The following is a 22,932-nucleotide window of genomic DNA, read 5'->3' on the forward strand; positions in this document are numbered from 1 at the left end:
GCATGAACCTAGACCACAGGCATCTGTATGGCTTTTGGTGGTAACAAGACCATGGATATAAATGCAGTACCCAGCTATGGCAAGGTCATGGACACAGACATGGCCTTTGGTGGCAGCACAGGTCACCCACATCAGCCTATTCCTCACAGCTGAACCCTCTCCAGTTCCACCTCTATCCACAGCACATGAACCACTCAGATTCTCTTTCTCTCCCATATCTCCAACACATACTTTCTCATCTTAGTGGAGTCCACTCAGACACTGCAATGGTATGGGTACAGGGGAGTTGGTCTCACCCCACACCAGCCACCACAAAGCAGTGCCAGAGGTGGTATGAGCATGGGAGAGCTGGCCATGATGGTGTGGGAGACCTAACCCTGATGGCATGGACATGGGAGCTGGAATGGGCAATAGAGAACTGGCAGAACCATAGCCACAGGATCTCCATGACTCAGGGCAACAGCAGGACAACAGAGAGGAGTCTCAGTGAGGGTCCAGCATTGATGCTGCAACAGAAGCCAGGGGCCTTGAAACAGATCAACAACTCATTATAATGAATATTTGCAAGCAAAGCTGTTTAGACAAAAGGGTATAGTGGGTGACACACCACAGTTCCCAGTGCCACTACAATGAATGAATATGTGATGGGGAGATGTGAAAGAAGGAGGAGCAGAACTGGAGACTAGACTGATATGGGAGAAGGCTGTGGTTAACAGAGGAGCAGGTTATTGCCCAAAGGGGTTGATGAGATGCTTTTTTTACTTTTATTTTTATTTGTGAGGGAGGTTACAAGGGTAGAGGGCAGACAAGGAAGGATTGGGAAATGAGTGGGATTGGAGTATATGATGTAAACTACCCAAAGAATTAATAAAAATATTAAAAGAAAAAGAACATGAAATTCTTTGTATTGCTTATATTTCAAGGAGAAAGGTAAAGATTAATCTGATTTCTAAACTTTCAAGAGACTTTGTAGAGATTCAAGTATTTTTATGAATATTTACATTTTCTTTTGTCCTCTCAGAAATGCACATGTTAGCTACACAGAACACCTGTTGTGTTCAGACTAGCAGGTCAGGGAGCTATTGCCAGCAATGGCCAAATCAGAAACACTCAGTGTGGTGCCCAGGGTTCTCAGCTGTAACTAGCTCTCTAGGGGACTAAAGGTCTAAGGACTAAAAACCACTGAGCCAGAACACTAAACCCCAAGCTCACAAAATCCCTCAACAGCTGTGTGGAAATTTGAGTGACTCCATGTCCCAGGTGGCGCAAGGACAAAGTAAATGAAATGACTTTGTGTAAGTCCAAACTTCCATTTCAAAAGATAGTGCGTACACACACCCGTCCCCACAAAAAAGCAGTTCAACACAATCGCTCTCCAAGGACATAACAATCTGCAGTTGTGGACAAGAAATATCAGAAGGTGCAGAACAGCTTGGGGAGCTGCACACACAAGAGGACATTCTGGAGTGAGTTTTACAAACTTGAATGAGGAAAGATAAATATTTTATGGGAATTCTAACACAACCTTATAATCTTACCTAGTTTGGAAAAGCACGGTTGAGATTATAGCAAGGAAGTAAGGACACCTTACTGAAAATAAACAGATTTTTTTTAAGTTCATATAGATATAATAAGGGGCCATGTGAGAAAACCAGTGAATGAGAAAAGTTAGCATGTTACATTCTTGCATTTGTGACACTTTTGTAAACTATTAAAGCACTTCTTCAAAGCTCTCAGATGTCAGCCTGAGATGAACATTGTCAATGAGATTGTGACCCTGTCCCTGTGTCTTTTTTGATATGTGTAAATTTTTATAGCTCAGATGCCAATTCTGTTATTTAAGCTACTAACTCTTAAATTTTTTCTGTTAAAATTCTTAACTCCAAGCTGATGAAACAGTGTAGATCAAATGAAACCTGTTTTAGGAAGGATCTAAACATGCCTCCTGTCTTATTTATATGAATGATCAGTATTACTCAGTCTTTTTATCTCTCAGTGTACTGTATGGTTTATCAGATTAAAATATTAAGATTAAATGAATGAATATAAAAACTTATTGTGAACAATAATTATAAACATACTTATCATTTACCAACCTCAAAAAATAATATCAAAGAAGCAGAATTTGGAAAGAAGAAAACTGTGAGAAATATAAGTGAGATCTCTAGCTTGCACTGATTTCTATTGTAGGACATGAGGTTTTGAAGAAATCACACAGTACGAGAATATTCTAAAAGGATTAACATTATGATTGAGGTACACAGAGCAGGAAACAAGAGACTTTCAGACACAAGAATTGTATCATATGAAACAAGTTATCTAGTTTATTTAATGGTGTTTTATTTTCCTTTAGATGGAGGATTTTTCTATGGAGCCCACACCGGTTTGAATTCAGTACACTACTGCCACAGGTCCTGAGATTCTTTTTCTCATGTCATGCTTGGCTCTAAAACCATTTTCATAATTAAACATCCTGTCAAGTAATTTGATGTAGGGTTGGAATGATTTGGTATCAAGTTTATTCTTTGCAAAAGAGATATGAGAGAGGTGGAGTGAGTTTGTTCTGTCACAAGGGAGATGTCACTAATGGGAATTGCCACAAGATTGAAAAAGGTGACCTCGAATTTTATTCTGTGGTTGCATTTCTAAGCATACGAACTTGAAGTAAACACAAGAAAATATATGGTGATACTTCACAGGACTTAAAACCTCAAAAGACTGGCAGAGCGTGTTTGCTCTTGTTGCCTAGAACTCATTAATGAGAAAAAACATGCAGAAAGCTGACACTTTTTCATATTCTATCAACCTTCAAACACCAACATACATCTTGCAAGGGGAGAATGATATGTCATTTTCAATCTCTCAATTATCAAAGCAAAATATCATGGACTAAAACATAACTTCTCTTCTGTCTGAAACATAAATGACTTTAATTTTCCAGTCTCTTATTGAAGTTAGGCACTGGAAGTTGGCCATTTTCCTTCACATCTTAAAGCACCCCAAGAACTCACTGTGTGTCTGCAATTGTCCTTGCTTTGTGGTAAGTGCTATTTGATGGCTATATCTGAAGGCTATTAGTATAGACAGCAGTTCAAATAGAAGCTGCTTGTCCCCTAAAACAGTCCATAAATGAAATAAGATATCTAAATTGAGAGTGGTATGTGAGTATTCCCCCTGCACAAGTATTTTTGCTGCTTTTGATTTCAATAACCACTGCATGGTATTTAAGAGCAATACATATATTCATCTTTACACTTGGTTCTACAATAACAGGCTCTCTGTAATGACAGTACTGTTTGCTAAAGAAAATAGCTATTTCCAGTGAACAACCAAACTATATTTTAATTCCTGGCACATTCCCTTAAAATGCCTATTCCATCTGCTAAAATAATACGCTGTCCTGTCTATACATAACCAGTCCCATGTTCAAAAACCTCTCATCCACAGCCCATCACTGTCTATTGATGACTCAGATAAAAGCAATGGGTTTCTGTTGTGCAATGGAATAGTGCTTTTTCATAGGGCAAATACAATTATGTTCCTTGAGAGAACCAGTGATGGACCACATGTATATTTACCTGTAACTATTGGTTTATGAGTAGATAGTGTGAACTCTATGGACATGAGAAAAAATGTGTTCTCACTTAAGTTTTGCAACAAATAGAATATATATATATATATATATATATATATATGTATATATATATATATGGAAAGGGAGAGAGAGAGAGATTATTGAGAAAATACTAATAAACAAATAAATAATGTCTCAGTATCTGTATACTGCATTTACTATATCATTTTATTCTTCAGCTTCTACCACAATTTCTAGTCCTAAGATGCTTGTGAGAAATATAACCACAATGAGTGGATTCCTCCTAATGGGGTTCTCTGACAACCATGAGCTATAGATCTTGCATGCTTTGCTCTTCTTGGTGACATATCTATTGGGATCAGCAGGTAACTTCATCATTATCACCATCACCACACTGGACCCGCAGCTCCAATCTCCAATGTATTACTTCCTGAAGCACCTTTCCCTTCTGGACATCTCATCCCTTTCTGTCACAGTTCCCCAGTATATTGAGAATTCCCTGGCAGGCAATGGATACATTTCATATAGCCAGTGCACGCTGCAGGTTTTTTTCTTCACAGATTTTGCCTGGGGTGAATTGGCCATTCTCACAGTGATGTCGTATGATCGTATGTGGCCATTTGCTTTCCACTGCACTATGAGGTCATCATGTGTCCCAGAAAGTGTAGGTTGGCTGTGACAGTTGTATGGCTAAGCAGTGGCATCCCAGGAACCTTATATGTAGCAACCATATCCTCTATCAGGTTCTGCGGGTCCAAAATAATCCACCAGTTCTTCTGTGATGTCCCCAGTTACTCAAGCTCTCCTGCTCTAATGATTACCTTGGAGTGATGGAGTGGCTGGTTTCCTGTCTGCAATGGCCTTTGCCTGCTTTGTTGGGATTGTCCTCTCCTATGTCCACATATTCTCCACAGTTCTCAGGATGCCCTCTGCTGAAGGCCGGTCTAAGGTCTTCTCTACCTGCCTGCCCCACCTTTTTGTTGTCTCATTGTTTCTTTCCACAGGCTCCTGTGCATATCTAAACCCAACTTCAGAGTCTCCAACTGCTTTAGATCTTCTTCTATCTATCTTATACACAGTACTACCCCCAACACTCAACCCTGTTATCTACAGTCTGAGGAATGAGTCCTTGAAGGGAGCTTTAAGGAAGTTTACTGTTAAGTGAAGAATTCATTTGGAAAAAATCCTTTTGTTCTTTTGTTAGTGGCTACTAAAACCAGACACACTGTTTTTAGTATTTTGAATATACTAGTTTTAGTATTAAGGATACCAAGATATTTTCTAGATAAAGTATATATAAACACATTGCATAGTAAAATTTGATATGATTCTTTTAACCTATGTCATTAAGTTTACTGTTCTTTCAAGCTACTAAAAAGTATGATTAAAATCTAGAAATATAGACCCAGTTCTTCCTAACTCTCCCAGCCCATCGGCACATTGACGCAACTGTGAACTTACCAGTAATCCTAAAATGGGCTTTGAAAGCACGTTGATGGTTATATTATAATAAGAAGAACAATTATATTTACTGTTAGTGAATTCACCAGATGCATCATAATTTTTAATTATTTATTACTTACTTCAAAGGTTTGTTTTACCTTCTATCTTCCATATACAAATTTTAAGGATTATCACAAGCATGTATGCTATTTTTGTGCACATATACATAATTAATTACTATAGTTGTCTTGTATGCCAAGTATTTATTGTAATTAATATAAAAGTCATTTAAGCTTTAATTCTTTAACTTGTATCACTTACTGTCAATTTTCGTTTACTCATAAGTCATTTTTAAAATGTAGTCAAGTACTTAGGAGGCACAGACAAGCAGACCTCTGTCATAATTTTTAGGCCAGCCTGGTCTATATAGTAAGTTCTAGGTCAGTCAAAATCACATAGACAAATGACCATGTGTTGCAGGGGGTAGAGTGAGGGAAGTTTCTTATCTTCCTAATTCTAAAGAAATTGGATTATTGGATCAAAGTGTACAAAATGCTCAATTGTCTTGCCAGTTTGAAGGTATTAATTTCCAAAAATAATGAATGCATGACCATGAGTAATGTCTGGTCATGTTTCTTTATCATTTAACAGGTATTTGTATTTTCATACAGCAGATATTCATAGAGAATCTTTTGTATGTTAGAGCGTATGAGTGCAGGTACATATGCCATGTGCCACATTGCCCATGTGGAAGTCAAAGAGCAATCTTTGGATGTTGGTCTTTGTCTTTCTACCTTTTTGAGACAAGGTCTTGTGGATATCTCTCCTTTTCCTCCTGGCCTATTGGCCACTGGTCTATGAGTACAAAGGTGCAGAAGCAAGTGGCAACAGAAAGCTTTCTATGTGGCCAGTGAGTATGGAGACAGCCCTTCAGAAGACTACTTTCAGTAAAACAGCTCAACTTTATTCCAGAATATAAGGAATATATAGGAATTGGAGAACCTCGAGACAAACCTTAATTTGCATTAAGTGACACACTCTTATCACAAGGCTTCATATTGGCCATTATGGTCCTATCAAAATGTCTAGAGCACTTGCCTAATTACCATGTGGGTCATCAGGGAAAGGGTGTTTGCAGAAAACTGTATCAAGGGTCACCCTTGAAATAAGTCAGGTGTCTTTGGCCTAGAAACATCCTCCAGATAAGGCTAGGTAGAGAGCAGGAAGCTTTCCTGGAGGGAGGAAGTCCTCCTTGTTACCAAGCTTAGAGAAAGAAGCAATCTTTAATGTCTAATATTGGGGTATTTCGTGGTGTGGCAGAGGCAAAGGGGAAGCTGTACTGAGGGGAGGCCACACTGAAGTAAGCCCAAATTTTCATACTCTTATTAAATGCTCTCAGATCCTGGAGGAGCCCAGGTCCAGTTTTATTTTTAATGACAAAAACTGGGTGTTCTAGGGGCTTCTAGAGGGGTGAATGTTTCCATGTCTAATTGTTGTTTAACTGGTTATAAAACACTTAATTTCTCTCTGTTTAAAGGCCACTGTTCTACCCAGACAGGGTCTTCTGTGATCCACTCTAGGCACAGAGTGAGGTATTCAACAGTAGTCTTAAGATGGAGGTCTTTTGATCTTAATATTTTTGGTAATCTTCTTTGGTAGACTTTCTCATGTCCCAGTAGCAAGGACATTAAAATCTTCTAGGACTTCTCTTTCTAGTAAGTTAGTGACCACGTTGGCCACTAGGGATCTAATTGTCCATTTGTTTCATCTGAGTCATCCCATCTATAAAAGTATTGGTTATAAATGCTCGAGAGAGACCACCTACCCCCATTAGTTGGAGTCTGGGTAAGAGGATCCAATGTGTGCAGACTTGGCTTGTCTTAGAATGGTTTTGTCTGCTCCTGTATCTATCAGATATTTGAAATTGTATTGTCAATTTTAATCAAAAGTTTGGGGTGAGAGTCTTCAGGTACGTTAGTGACCCAGTGGATTTGTGGACCTTTCCCTCTTAATGGCTGGGCTGAGGGCTGCCCCTTGTGTAGTTTACAGGCAGTAGGGGTTTGCCTTCTTTGTCAGTTTTGAATTTGCAGTCCCTCCTCCAGTGAAGACCTTTGTTATAACTGGGTGGGGGAACAGTTTTAGAGGGTTTAGAGGCAGTTGAATTGTTTTTTGAGCACCCCTTTCCAATGTCCTGTCTCTCTACATTTAAAACATTTTGAGTTAGACCATGTTGTGACTGCACAGGCTTTGGCAAGGGAGGAGGCCTGATATGAGGCAGTCCCAATGTCATAAATAGCCACGATCCATTGATGGTAATGTTTATTTTTTAGTCTGTGACAAGCCTGTCTGTGCTCCATGGTCATTCCTTCCAGACAAAATTATTTAGTAGCCTTTCTTTGTCCATAGGTTCTGTTATTTTTCTGTCTAGACTGACTTATACTTTAACTTGGTTGTTTTTTAAAGGTCAGTGAAGAGACTCCCAAGTCCTATGGACAGGGGAGTCAAAAGGTCCAGGCTTGAGCACACATATACAGACCTGTTCAAAGCATCTGGGGATTGAGGAGGGGAGGCTTTGTATTCTGTGGGAAAATTACCCTGATAGAACAATTGGTCATAATTCCAGTTTATTAATCAAGAAAGGGGGATTGTCCTTATTGTGCTCCTATTTATTGATTATGTAATTCATTTTTTCCAGCCTGTATTTGACATTCATCTCTAATTAGGGCTTACCATTGTACAAATAGAAGACTGGGACAAGTGGATGGACATATGTCTCTGCAGTCTTGGGTAGTTAAAAGGGTGCTATTGAAATTCTATATAATAGACTGGTCCAAGGGATATGAATTCCATCCTCCCAGACAGCTAGTATAACCCTTTTAAATCCTTGAGAGGGATACTTGGCTAACAGAATTGTCTTGTTACACTTAGAATAACAGGGAAGGTCCCTATGGTGGAGGCTCTGGATCCCTAGGCCATTGAGGCTGAGGAAACTGAGGACAATTGTTCCCAGTATCTCTGATATTGCAGAGCTGCTCAAAGGCTGTGGTGGGAGGTGCCATAATGTGGGGCCCAGAAAGCGGGAGGGGGTTCATCTGGAGGTTGAAAGGGTCTTTGCCTTGATATTTGGGTCTCTGCTTTCTGTAATCAACGAGGACTCTGATTATTTTCCTCTGGAGCCAATGAGAGCTCATAAGGGGCAAGGCAGGTATCAGTCAGCAATGCCTTCCTATAGGTTCTTTGTCATTGATTAGGTCAGACTAACTGACCCACTTGCTTCTGGAGATTCACCTGTTTCCTCCTCCTATTTCTGCAAGCATTCTGGGATTACAGACACTGTGTCACTGCTTCCAGATCTCAGATATCCAGACTCAGGTTGTCAGGATGGCCAGTAGGTTTTGTTTTCTCATTTGTCATCTTCAGAGTCTGTGAAAAACTTTTATTATCTTCTGTTGCACTCACAGTAATACTTTGAGTGTCTTTTCTTACTTATTTATTATTTTAGTAAATATCATGTTTGCCCTTCAGATTAACTAACAATAGCAATCTATGTTGAAAACGTTTAGAGATCTAGCCAGTTGTTTTCAATCAGCAGGACATGCCCTGTAGCCATGAGACAACAGTGATGATTGTTAGCACAGGCAGAGCAGAGCACAGCCTAGGGCTGCATCACCTCATCTAGGAGCTAAAGATCTGATGTGCTTAGTTTGTGTCTTGACATTATTTTAAAAGATCCATGAGTCACAAAAATATAAAATTTGACTGACTCATGAATTTTGAAGTAAAGTAAGGCATATGATCTAGTGATAATGGGACAAGCAATTGTGAAGTGATTAAGCAGAAACATGTTTAAGCTGTGTTTGTTCAATTAACACCTTGTCTAAAATAGCTTCCTATGCATGGATGAAAATGCAGGAAATGTTTTTCATTTTATTTGTTTATACAAGTTTTTTTCTTTTATTGCCAGTATAAAGTTAAAATTATAGCACTAAAATTTATTAGTGCATATAATAGGTTTTTCTTCATTGGGTTTATTCTAAAATATTTATTTCTTATGCTATTTTTAATTGAAAACATTTTTCCATACAATATATTTTATCATCGTTTTCCCTCCCCAGTTCCTTCCAGATCCTCTCCATCTCCCTACCCACTCAACTTTATGTTCTCTCTCTCTCTCTGAAATAAATGAAAAGAAGAAACACAAAAGAAACATAAAAACAGAAATAAACAAGCAAAATGCTGATATAAGACAAAAAATAAAATACAAAAATAAAACAAAATGAGGGAAAAATATACAATGACACCATTGAACTTAGTTTGTGTTTACCAATACTGGGCATGGTGCCTGCTCTGAATGTGGTTAATACACCCATAAGACTGACTGAAGAAAACTGACTTTTTCCTTTGCCAATGGGTATCAATTGCAGATAGCTTCTTGGTTAGATATAGGAGCCTGTGTCTACTTTTCCCTCTCAGTTCTGTAACCCCATCTGGATTGAACATCTGCAGGCCTTGTGGATGCTGCATGGTAGTTGTGATAAATCAGTCCTGCTGTGTCTGAAAGATACCATTTCTTTTGAGTTATACATCAATCTGGCTCTTAGACTCTTCCACCTTTTCTTCTACAAAGATGCCTGAACTTTGAGGAAGGACTTTGATGAAGACATCCCATTTGGGACAGAGTGCTCCAAAGTCCACACTCTCTTCACATTGTCCATTTTATGGGTCTCTGTGTTAGTTACATTTATTGTAAGAAGTTTCTCCAATGAGAATTGAGTGAAGGGCTGATCTCTAGGTCTGGAAGTCTTTTACTGTTGTGTTCCTTTAGCAGAATAATAGTAATAGATTTTTCTCTAGGCCCATGACCTATCTAATCTCAGGCTCTTGGACACTTTAGCAACAGCAGGAGTGGGTTCCATATCATGGAGTGGACCTTAAATATAATTATTTAAAAAGTGGTTGATAACTCCTATAACATTCGTCCAACCATTACAACAGTTTATCTTACAGAGAAGTCACTGTGATAGATTGCAGGGTTATAGCTGGGAGATAGTGAATATTGTCTTTTTCCTCTGGTCTCATGCCGCGTCATTACAATGCCATGAATGCTTGTTAGTAGGAGTCAAACTTCTAGTTAGGCACCGGCTCTAATTCTCCATATTTGATGATATGTATGATGTTGCCTTTAGCAATAAGGCTTTACATCAGGTTGTGGAGAATGATCAATAGCCTTGGTTATGTCTGATGATTTCCTTAGGACCCCTTGGCTGATGACACATAAAAGATAGACCCCATTCTTTGTGCTGGAGGTTTTACTTGATAGCATAAAATGTCTAGTTGGGACATTGTCTCGCCTATTATTTGGTGATCACTTTAGGTTCCTTTCATAGGTGTATATATTTTAGGAACTTCTACAGTAGTACATTTCCACACGTTTTTTCAAATGACCTTGACCTTAGTATTAGTTGTCCTCCCCATATTCTGTCCTTTACCTTTTTCTCCATCTCCTTCTCTACTTAATCCTATTCTAGTTCTCCCTGTCTCTCTATAACAATACATATATATATATACTATTTCTATTTCCTTGGGAGATCATCTTCTCCCCCCAAGACACTTCCTAGGTACTTGTTCAGATTGTAGCACATGTATAGAAGACTTAAAAACCAATATCCACATATAAAGAAAACATATAATATTTGCTTCTTGGTATCTGAGTGATTTCTATAGCTTTATTCATTTACCTGAGAATTTCATTTTTCTTAACTACTGAATAATAGTCTATCATATAAATGTCACATTTTCATTATCCATTCATCAGTTAGTGGACATCTAAGCTGTTTCCAACTTCTGGCAACTATGAATAGAGCAGCAATGAACATGGATAAGTATCTCTCTAGTAGGGTGTAGAGTCTTTGGGTATATTCCCAAGAGTGGTATAGCTGGATCTTGAGAAACTACCACACTGATTTTAATAGTGGCTGTACAAGTTTGTACTCCCATGAGCAATAAAAGTGCTATTCACCATATTTTTGCCAGCAAGTGCTACCATTTGTTTTATTAATCTTGGCCATTTTGACTGGCATAAAATGAAATCTCAAAGTAGTTTGAATTTGTAGTTCCCTGATGACTAAGAATGTTGAACATTTCTTTAAGTGTTTCTCAGCCATTTGAGTTTCCTCTATTGAGAATTCTCTGTTTAGATTTATACCCCATTTTTAATTGGACTATTTGGTTTTTGATATTGTTTCTTTAGTTCTTTATATATTTTGGATATTAGCCGTCTATTAGATATGGAGTTGGCAAAAATCTTTTCCCATTCTGTAGGCTGCTATTTCATCTGAATGACAGTGCCCTTTGTCTTACAGAAGCTTTTCAGGTTCATAAGATTCTATTTATTAATTGCTGGTCTTAGTGTTGTGCTATCAGTGTTCTGTTCAAAAAGTCTTCTTGCCAGTGTGTTCAAGCTATTTCTCACTTTCTCTTCCATCAGGTATGGTGATTATTGTCCCCCATTATACTCCCAATAAAATTTACCTGAGGATCAGAGGGAAAAGCCAGGCACTATATAGAAGTCAGGACAATGGTAGCACACACCTTTATTCCTATCACTTGGGAGGCAGGTATCTGTCCGGATCTCTGTGAGCTCAAGGCCACACTGGCAAGAGAGCCAGGCATGGTGGCACATGCCTTAAATTCCAACATTAGTTAACCATGGAGGTCTGGAGGGCTGTACAGACAGATAGGAAGTGACAGGGTTGGACAGGAACAGCCTGTGCTGTTTGCCCTGCTTGGAGACAGAGAGCTAGGGGCAGTGGTTTGGTCTGCAGCCTACAAGCTCAATAGTTAAGCCCAGAGGGGTGCACTGCACTGGCATGGAACTCCCTCTGGAACCTGCCAACTGAATAGGGCCGTTCCTGGGCCCTGTCAGCCAGCACCCAGCAGGGAGCCACTGCAGCTGCAGTCCATGCTGCTTGACCTGCTGAGAGACAGAGAGTGTGGGCAGCAGTGCTGCTGGCAGGCTACAAACACAAAGGTGGGCCTGGTGAACCTGGGGTACCAGACACAGAGGGCAGGGAGGTGTGATGTCCATTGTCTATACCACTTCCGAAGCCATGTTTCTGTCCATGGGCTATTTTGTGACTGAGGGCCATGTCTGGGTCCACGTTCTCCTGCAGCCAGGGGCTGCATTGATATCCATGGCCCATCTACCACTTAAAGGCCATGCAGATGTCAGTGGTCTGTGCCTCCTCTGGGGCCATGTTGGTGTCTGTGGGCCATGCTGTCAAGGGGGCCTATATTGGACATAAGTGGCCTGCACTGACACCTGAGGTCATGTTGATGTTGGCGGCCCATGCTGTTGCTGAGGGATATGTCTGTGTCTGCCTGTCTCTACCACCAAAGGCCATGTGGATGCCCATGGTCTGTGCTGCCACCAAGAGCCATGTTGGTTATAGACTGCCTGGGATGCCATCTGGGATCATGTTGATGTCCTTGGCCTGTGCTACCACTGAGGACTATGATGGTGCTGTTGGTGTGCAATGTCTGTACTGCCACTGGTGACCATGCTGAGGTGTGTGACACTGCACTGATGCTGAAGACCATGTAGTCCATGCTGTCACCAGAAACCATGTGTAAGTCCATGGTCCAAGCTCCTACTGACTTAAAGGGCAAGCAAGCCACTTTTGCTGAGATATTTATGACTACAGACTCACATTTGAAAAAGAGGGACATATAAGGTTTCTGTGAAAACCACTACCCCAACCCCCAACACCATCCCAAAACATAGCAGCCTAGAAAGAAATCCATTAGGAGAACTCTTTAAAAATGCAATAAGGATGCTGAAGTGTTGATATCCACAACTGATAGCTCTGACAGAGGTGCAGGTGGTGAAGGACTTGGCTTTCTTTTGGGGCTGATCACTGGGAGTTTGACCATGCTCCAGTGCAACACAAATTGGACAGGTTGGCGGGGGGAATCAGTAGGCTCACATGGCACACCTAGAAGGATTGGGAAGTGAGTGTGCTCAGGGTTAATGATGTGAAATTCCCAAATAATAAAAATATTATGAAAAATATTTGTCAGCTGTGGGAATTTTCAGTTGGAATTTTTAGGGTCACTTTTTGTGTACTATCATATGATTTGCAAATAAAGATACTTTGACTTCTTCCCTTCCTATTTGTATCCTCTTTATCTCCTTCAGTTGTCTTACTGTTCTAGCTAAAACTCCAAGCATTATATTGAGTACATCCACAGAAAAAGTGGACACCCTTGTTTTTTTTCCTGATTTTAGTGGAAACGCTTTGAGTTTCTCCCCATTTTGACTGCTATTGGCTGTGGGCTTGCTGCAATATCCTTTACTGTGTGTTGAGGTATGTCCCATATATTGTTAGTCTCTCCAGGGTGTTTATAGTGAAAGATATTGGATTTTGTCAAATGTGGTAATATTTGTGTACCCCAATAATACTTATCTGGGGATTAGAGAACAGAGCCAGCCACCAAATTAGACATAGAGGTCAGTGTGGTGGCACACACCTTTAATCCTAGCATTCAGAAGGCAGAGATCCATCCAGATCTCTGTGAGTTCAAGGTCACACTGGAAACAGAGCCAGACATGGTGCACGCACCTTTAATTCTAGCACTAGTTAACTATAGAGGTCTGGAGGTCTGTACAGACAGACAGGAAGTGATAGAGCTGGCAAAAAGAGGAAGTGATATAGCTGGGCAGAGAGAGGAAGTAAGATGGCAGGGCACAGAAAGGTATATAGGCCTAAGTACACAGGAAGTAATGTGGTGGTATTGTGTTCCCCCAAAATATTGTGTACCCTAATAAACTTATCTGGGATCAGAGAACAGAAAAGCCACTAGATATGTAGACTAGAAAATGTTGGCACTCATGCCTTTAATCCTAGCATTCCAGAGGCAGAAATCCATCTGGGATCTCTGGGAGTTCAAGGCCACATTGGGAACAGCCAGGCATGGTGACAACCTTTAATCCCAGAAAGCAAGCCTTTAATCCCAGGGAGTGATGGTAGAGGCAGAAAGATATATAAGGTGTGAGGACCAGGAACTAGAAGCATTTAGCTGGTTAAGCATTTGGCTGGTTAAGCTTTTAGGTTTTGAGCAGCACAGTTCAGCTGAGAGCCATTAGGATATGAGGACACAGAGGCTTCCAGTCTGAGGAAACAAGATCATCTGAGAAGTTGGCCAGGTGAGTTTAGCTGTGGCTTGTTCTGTCTCTCTGATCTTCCAGTGTTCACCCCAATACTTGGCTCTGGGTTTGTTTTATTAATAAAAACTCTTTAAGATTCATGCTACAAAGTAATTCTTGGGCTGAGTATTTCCTAGCAGTAAGAACTTGTGGCTTGGCTTGTTCTATTCCTCGGATCTCTCAGTTTTCACCCCAATATCTGGCTCTAGGTTTTTTTCATTAATAAGACCATTTAGCAATTTCTTACAGTCAAAGGTCTTTCCTGCATCTCATGAGATGATCATGTGGTTCTTGTCTTTGGGTCTATATATGTGGAGGATTATGTTTATTGATTTACACATGTTGAACTATCTATATCTCTGGAATGAAGCCTACTTGATCATAGTAGATAATGTTTTCAATGTGTCCTTTGAAAACAGCTTCTTCTCTCATACCATACAGAACAACCACAGTTTCCCCTTCCTCCACTCCTCCTAGCTCCTCTCTTCCTCAGATCCACTCCCCCTCAAAATCCTCTTCAGAAAAGAGTACACCTTTTAGAAACTACAGCCAAACAGGACAAAACAAGTCCAAAAAGATAAGGCAAAAGAACCAATAGCTGAGGAGCCCCCAACTAAATCAGGTTCTCTGGATAAGTGAGACAGTTGATTAGCTTGATCTGTTTGGGAGGCATCCAGGCAGTGGGACTGGGACCTGTCCTCAGTACATGAGCTGGCTGTTTGGAACCTGGGGCTTATGCAGGGACACTTGGCTCAGCCTTGGAGGAGGGGACTGGACCTGCCTGGACTGAATCTACCAGATTGAACTCAATCCCCAGGGGAGTCTTTGCCCTGGAGGAGATGGAAATGTGGGGTGGGCTGGGGGAAAGGCGAGGAGGGAGAAAGGGGGAGGACAAGGGAATCCGTGGCTGATATGTAAAAATAAATTAAATTATAAAATAAAAAATACCAAAAAAGTTAAAAAAAAAAAAAGTCCTCATACTGAGGCAAGACAAGCAGCACAATAGGAGGAAAAGAGTCTCAAGGGCAGGCAAAAGAGTCAGAGATACACCAGCCCCCACTGTTAGAAATTCCTCAAAAACACCAAGCTAACAACCATAGCATACATGCAGAGTACCCAGTGCAGACCCATGTAGGGCCCGTGCCTGCCATTTCAGTCCCTGTGAGTCTGTGTGAGCTCTGCTTGGTTGACTCAGTGGGCCATGTTCTCGATGTGTCCTTGAATTCAGTTTGAAAGTATCTTTTGAGAATTTTTACATCTATATTCATAAGTGATATTTGACTGTAATTATTTTCTTCTTTGGGGGAGACAGTCTTTATGTAGCTTTGGTATCAAGGCAATAGTGGCCTCATGAAAATGACTGGGCAATGTTCCTTTAGTTTATATTTTGCAGAAGAATTTCAGGATTATTTGAGTTAATTCTCCTTTGAAAGTCTGGTAGAATTTTGTACTAAATTCATCTGACCTTGGGCTTTTTGGGGGTGGGATTTGGGGAGACTTAATTACTGCTTCTATTTCACTAGGTATAAAGGGTTTATTTAAGTTACTTACTTGATTGTGCTTTAATTTTGGTAGGCTGTATATATGTATATCAAGAAATTCATCCATTTCTTTCAGTTTTTCCAGTTTAGTGGAGTACAGATGTTTAAGGAACATCCTTATGATTGATTCTCTGGATTTACTCAGTGTCTGTTGTAATGTCCTATATATATATATATATTATAATATGTATAAACTGCATCAAATCATGGTCTCTCTTTTTATTAATTATTGTTACATATGTACACATACACATGCTCCTAAATACATAAGTATAACTTGTTCAGTATGTATAATGCTACTTATATGTATGTCTTCATGGCTGACCATTTGGTATTGGATAATTAATTGGTATGCTCTTCTCTAGGTGAGACTATTTCTCCTGCTCTCACCATACCTTAGTTGCCTGTAGTAATTGTGTAGTGTTGAATCCTCATGGGTTTTCCCCAGCCACTTTAGTGTGTCTATTTTTATTGTCCTTGTTCAGATCATGTTAAGGTTGTCATGTTAGTGAAACTTCATATATATAGCTGGCATTTTTAAAAGACATAATCTCACAACAAACTCCTTATTGTTCTATCTCTTACAATTGTTCTACTTCCTCTCCTCAGTTACCCCTGAACTTTAGGTTTGGAAGTTGTTTTATAGATATATCCAGGGGGACTGGGCTCCACAACTCTGCATTTTGATTTATTATGGTTTTCTGTAATGGTCTCCATCTGTTGCAAAGAGAAGTTTCCTTAATGAGTGATGAGGGCTACACTTATCTGTGGGTATAAAGACAAATATGTAGGATGTATTTATGAATTATTTTGATGTAGTAAAGGTGCAGTTGTAGGCTCCTTCTGAGATCCACGGCATTAATAGGCCTGGGTAGTTGGCTACATTTCCAGTACCAGACATGATTTCCCTCTTATTGAATGGGTCTTAGTCCAATTACAGACCTGTTGGTTACTGCCAAGGAATGCAGTACCCTTAGGGTTATTGTGTGCTGTCATGACACAGTCATAACTGTGTAAGACTGTTACTTGCTTCTTTTCTTTGGAAGCTTTCATGGCACCTTGTGGAACCATTAAAGCTAGTCCTTGAGGAGGAACTGTGTCCAGCTCAGGGACCACTGAATCTATGTCTGAAGTGCATGGTATCTTCAGTAGTAGGGACTTACATTCCACCTCTGTATGGCAGCCAACAGCAGTAGCAGCAGTCTGAAATGTTTGGGGAGTCTTGTGGACAACACTGACAAACAGCTCAAAAGAGGGTTTCTCATGTCTAGTAACACTTATTCTGTAGTCACTCTGCTGAGCTCTTTTTGTGAGTCAATTAGCAGTCACATTCATTTTTCCAATTAGAAATCAACCATGGAAAAGAATGAAATAGCTCTTCAAAGTCACTTTAAAAAAGAAAAAGAAATGACTGAATCACATCCTCGAGTGATCTGATTCGAATGCCTGCATGATGACATAATACAGTATACCTTCTCAAGTTTAACAAAAAATAGAACTCCTCACAGACTCTACATGTTGTCAACACCATGGATATGAACTACTGGAAGCAGCACAGCCCATCACAGCAGTTTTAGAAAGGGAATCTGACAAAATCTGAAACCTATTCACTTTTTTCTGTGTGGATCCTATTTCCCATAATTTTATATCAGTTAAAAGAGAAGAACAAAATCTTATAGTACTTATCTTAATAGAATTTGTTAGTATGTTACTTATTAATACTAAGAAAAGTATCTATAGAAGTGCTGTACCTCTTCATGTGAAATGATAATCATCAAACTATAAAGCTCACCTCTCTGCTATTGTAATGACAAGAAAGTGAAAAAGCATGTATTTCACAGTGGATATGACTTTTAACAGTATTATTAAATAAATTCCCCAAATTATAACTTATTAAATATGAATCAGGTTCATAGGAAGCTGAATTATCCCTCAGAGGGGCTTTACAAAGATAGTATAGATACTATAGTATAGAAGCCATGATGAGGCGCTAAGGAGAAAGAGCATTACAAGATATACACAATGAATAGTATGGTGTGGTCCTGAGAGAGAGAAAAACAGACATTTCCAATCCTAGAATACTAGGAGATTATACCATGGGCTGTGTGCTGGAGTCTTGAAAGGAGAGAGCCTTCATTCCATATGGTAATGGAAATTTCTGACTCTTACATATTTCAGAGGATTCATACTGTGTGACCTACATGATAGAAGTCAGAAGGTACTAATAATTATAATTAATGGTTGTCTTGCAACTACAAGTATTTGGTGGAGGCTGTGAGACCTCACCATACTTTGTCAACTGTCTGTCACAGAGAGCTTTAGCAGGGAGAGACATGGCCTGATTTCTGAAGGAGAGAAAGAGGGCAGCAGTAGGGGCTATGATTGAATAATCTAGTCTATATATTTCTATAAAATAGATATTGCTTTATAGAGCAGTATCAGAGAGAAATGGAGCCTCAAGAAAGAGTGATGTCAACCTTTGCTCAAACTTCTTTCATGCATAATTAAGCTTAGTAAGCATCATTTGTATCTAAGCAAAATGCTGTGTGTTTTTAAAATATAATTATTTATTTAAGAGTGAGGTTCAGAGAAAACAGAGTAAAGAATATCAATATATATTGTATAAATATGCAGTCTTATGGTTATTAATGAAAATTTTCAAGAGTAACAGTAAACATTGGTTTATGGTTTAGGAAATCAATTACTTTGATGGATATTTAAGTTTTCTGTTAGAATATACATTTTCTCAGAATGTACGAGTTATCTATACTGTTGTATTCCCATTGTGGTACTCAATCCAGCAGCAGCAGACCCCAGGTTCCTGGGTGCCACCTGAGTTTTCATGAGTCAGAATTACTGAGTGTGAGGTTCAGGAACCTGAGCTGTAACAAAACTCTCTGAAAGATTTTCACGTCAGCTGAGAACCATGGAGCTGGGGACAATAACCCCAGGTTCACCAGCTTGCTAACTTTTTATGTAGAACTTGAATGGTCCAAGTCCCAAATGATAGAAAGAAAATGAAGTACATTGATGATTAAATTTAAGCTTCTGTTTTGACTGATTCCTTTTCTCTAAATAAACCCTACAGCAAACCTGTCCCCCAAGATATACATGCATCTGTGGCTCTGAAAAAGAACTCTCAGAGTTGTCTGTCAGCTTGGGTAGCCTTAGATTAGTTCTCCACACTTAGATGAGAGAAAAGGGAGAGTGTATGGAAATTCTTACAGTTCTTTCTGCTCTTAAAATTAAGTTTGCAATGGAAATCTGTGATTCTAAGTAGGAAGAAAGCTCATCTTTCTGACAGGGAACTGATTTTTAAAAGTCTATATATTAGTTATTCAGATGAATATCTCACCTTCTAATTAATACTTAAAATTCTGGAATGCAATTTAATTTTCTAACATCTTCCAACAGTCCTAAATTCTGGTAAGACTCTTATTAGGGAGAGGTAAATTACTAATATCCCAAATTTTATAATAGACTGGAGTCAAACTATAAAATAGAAAATTATTAGAAAATTGAGTCTTGAGTTTTCATCATATGATCTATCTCCTTGGTCATATGTGCCTAAATCCTGCTTGAGGTTGCTATGGTCTGAAAGAACACACCAGAACTTCATCCTATCTATGAATAGTACCTAATGATCGATGAGGAATTTTTATAAGATTACTATAGTAAATGTTAATCTTGAAAGCTGCTAAAATACCCATAAGGGAATCAAATACAAATCAGAGTAAACTACCATGTAAATGTAAATATAGAGAGTCATAAGGAGGATAAACTAATGGTTTAATAACATGTATATATTGCATGGCATATTTCTTAACATTTGCAAGTCTGCTCTCACTCTCAGGTTTCATAAAATATTCTGTAATGAATCATAATGCCATTTTTATCAAGGTAGGATATTTCACTTCATGGCAATCATAACTCTCCATACACTTGTTATGTAATTTATATATATATTTATCATTTGATTGACCAGTCTTGGTAAAATTTTTATGTGAATATTATCTTTTTTGTTTGTTTGTTTGTTTATCCGAGACAGGCTTTCTCTGTATAACTTTGTGACTCTCCTGAATCTCGCTCAGTTAGACCAGGCTGACTCGAACTCAGAGATCTGCCTGGCTCTGCCTCCTGAGTGCTGGGATTAAAGGCATGTGAATATTATCTTTAAATGAGTCTCAGTCACAGGATATTAAAATTGCCAACATATGCTTAAGAAATTTCTATGTGAAGTTTTGGGCTTTGAGTCAGGTCTAGCATCACAGTTTGCTAAAACAGCATGGAAAGATGTATTCTGATATGACCGTGAGTTCCCAGTGGGCCCAAATGCACACATCAGGCAGATACAAATCTGGTTGGCAACAGAGTAAGGTTCCACATCAAATTTTGGTGAAAATTGCTGATAGACTGTAGCTAGAGTTTTCCTGCTTTGCCACAGTCAGGACAAATCTTTGTCACCTGCCAGTCCCACAGCCACTCAGATTCAACAAAGTAAACACAGAAACTTATACTGCTTACAAACTGTATGGCCATGGCAGGCTTCTTGCTAACTGTTCTTATATCTTAAATTAATCCATTTCTATAAATCTATACCTTGCCACATGGCTTGTGGCTTACCAGAGTCTTCAATAGACTCTCTCTCTGCTGATTAGGGTTGAGTCTGGAGCATCGCCTGGTACACGATGCTACCATAGGAAGCTGGTAAAATCAAGAGCCAAATGATGATTCAAATGTGTTATAGTTTTAACAGTCCAAACTTTATGGTCTAGAAATTGAAGCCAGGCAAGATATGTGATATGATGTCAACCTATCTTTTGGAAACTGCCTTGTATGAACCCTCTATAAATTAGTCCAGTAAATTTTGAGGCATGTGTTTTTATGGCTTACCATTTTATGTGATTGTTTTCTCTAACATTTATCAGATTATTAAACATCCTTCATCACCTCCCATCTAATCACAATGTGTTCAAATAGAATGATGTATTTAAAGACCCTAAAAGTCTATATATTAAATTCATATAAACAGTCATCATCCAAATCATATATTTTTTACAGAATCATCTATAGGCGGCTAAAACTCAATACACTTCACAAATTCACTGGAGCCAAAGTCAAGAATATTTTCATTAAAAACCAGTATTGTATTCCTACTAATGACTTTAAAATCATGGGTTTTTACCAGTGAAATGAAAATAACAATCTCTGTTTAAGTAATCAGTTGTTTCTTTTAAAAATTTTATACTACTTTTTGAGATTATGATAAAATTACATCATTTCTCCCTTTCCTTTCCTTCCTCCAAACCATCCTATATATCACTCCTTGCTCTCTTTCAAATTCATGGCCTCTTTTCATTAATTAATAAGTTAAAGCATACATGTATATGTGTATATAATACAACTCCTGTACATAAGGCCCAGAGATCATTAAAAAAGAGGGAAAAGAAAGATTGTAAAAGTGAGAGGATCAGGGAATTTGCTGTGCGGTTGTGTCTCCCAGGAATGCCAAAAGCTACATCCATAAAGCCACACTATCATTACTACCTGAACATGAGCTGACAAGGACAACAGCAATAGATAGGCTAATGTGGGTCGGGGAAATCCCAGGAGGCCTCAATCCTACAAATTAACATTTTCTGAGACAGTAACCATGACTTTACCACATTTTCATCCACCTGTAGCAACTGCTTTCCTAATAAAAACATGTAGGAAATATGAGCTATTCAAACTTTAGATTATCACATCCAGAATGTGACTGACAAATTACATGCTTGCAGACATAAACTGTGAAATAAGCAATGTTGGATAAATGTACTGTCTTTCTATGGCATTGCACATATGTTTTTATTCCAGGTACTATCATAAATTCTATCCACAAAATAGTTGGCAAAAACATAACCAAATGAGTGGATTCTTCCTCACAGGGTTCTCTGACAACTGTGACCATCAGCTCTTACATGATTTGCTTTTCATGGTGACATACCTATTGGGATTGGCAGGTAACCTCATCATTTTCACCATCACAACACTGGACCATAAGTTCAATCTCCAATTCCATTATTTCCTAAATCACTTTTCCTATCTCAATGTCACCTACTTTTCTGTCACAATTCCACACTCAGAAAGTTCCTTGGTGGTACTACCTATATTTCATATGCTCTGTGTGCTACATGTTTTCTTCTTTGCTTCTTTGGCCTGGCCAAGGTGTTCATTCCTACAGTGATATTTTATGACCACTATGTGATCATTTGTATCCACTGCACTATGATGTCATCATGGGTTCCAGAAAGTGCAGATGGGCTGTGATAGCTGTGTGGTTAAGTAGAGGCATACCAAGTTTAGATGAAATTTTCCTGGTCCTGCCTGGCTCCCCAAACCTGTGGCCGCTTGGACCCAAGTAAACACACAGAGACTTATATTAATTAAAACTACTTGGTCATTAGCTCAGGCTAACTATTGACTAGCTCTTACACTTAAACTAACCCATAATTCTTATTTATGTTTAGCCACATGGCTTAGTATCTTTTCTCAGTTTTGCCTTCACATCTTGCTTCCTCTGTGTCTGGTTGGCAACTCCTGACTCAGCCTTCCTGTTCCCAGAATTCTCCTCTCTGCTTATCCTGCCTATACTATACTTTCTGCCTGGCTATGGTCAGTCAGTGATTTATTTATCAACCAACTCAGAGCAACACACATTCATAGCATACAGAGCAATATCCACAACACCAGGAATCTTGTACACAGCAACCACATTTTCTATCAGATTCTACAGGGTTAAAAATAATCAACCAATTCTTCTGTGATGTTCCTCATTTACTGAAACACTCCTGCTCCAACTAATGGCTGCAGGCAACAATATTTATAGATAAACTGCAATACACAGCTAGTGTCATTATAGATACTCAGTACAGTTTCTTTACAGGAACTATTAAAATCATTTTGTTGTTTAAAATTAAAATAAAATGAATCATTATACTTGTTAAATTCTATTATACTTAATGCTTCTCATGTATACATACATGGTGCACATGTGGAGGTCCAAGGATAACTTGTAGTGGGTAGCCATTCCAGCTTGGATCTGGAAGTTCCAACCCCCATTGAGATTCTGGCAACTGTCACGCCTACGAGGTGGGGCCAGGGGAGGC

General features: G+C 39.0%; 2 pseudogenes; both read left to right on the forward strand.

Moving 5' to 3' along the window:
- Positions 1-3,839: 3,839 nt before the first annotated feature.
- LOC114688328 lies at positions 3,840-4,809 on the forward strand (annotated as a pseudogene).
- A 16,880-nt stretch (positions 4,810-21,689) lies between these two features.
- On the forward strand, positions 21,690-22,627 carry LOC114688327 (annotated as a pseudogene).
- Positions 22,628-22,932: the final 305 nt, after the last annotated feature.

This window comes from Peromyscus leucopus, chromosome 16_21, assembly GCF_004664715.2.
Source record: "Peromyscus leucopus breed LL Stock chromosome 16_21, UCI_PerLeu_2.1, whole genome shotgun sequence".
NCBI classification, from domain to species: domain Eukaryota; kingdom Metazoa; phylum Chordata; class Mammalia; order Rodentia; family Cricetidae; genus Peromyscus; species Peromyscus leucopus.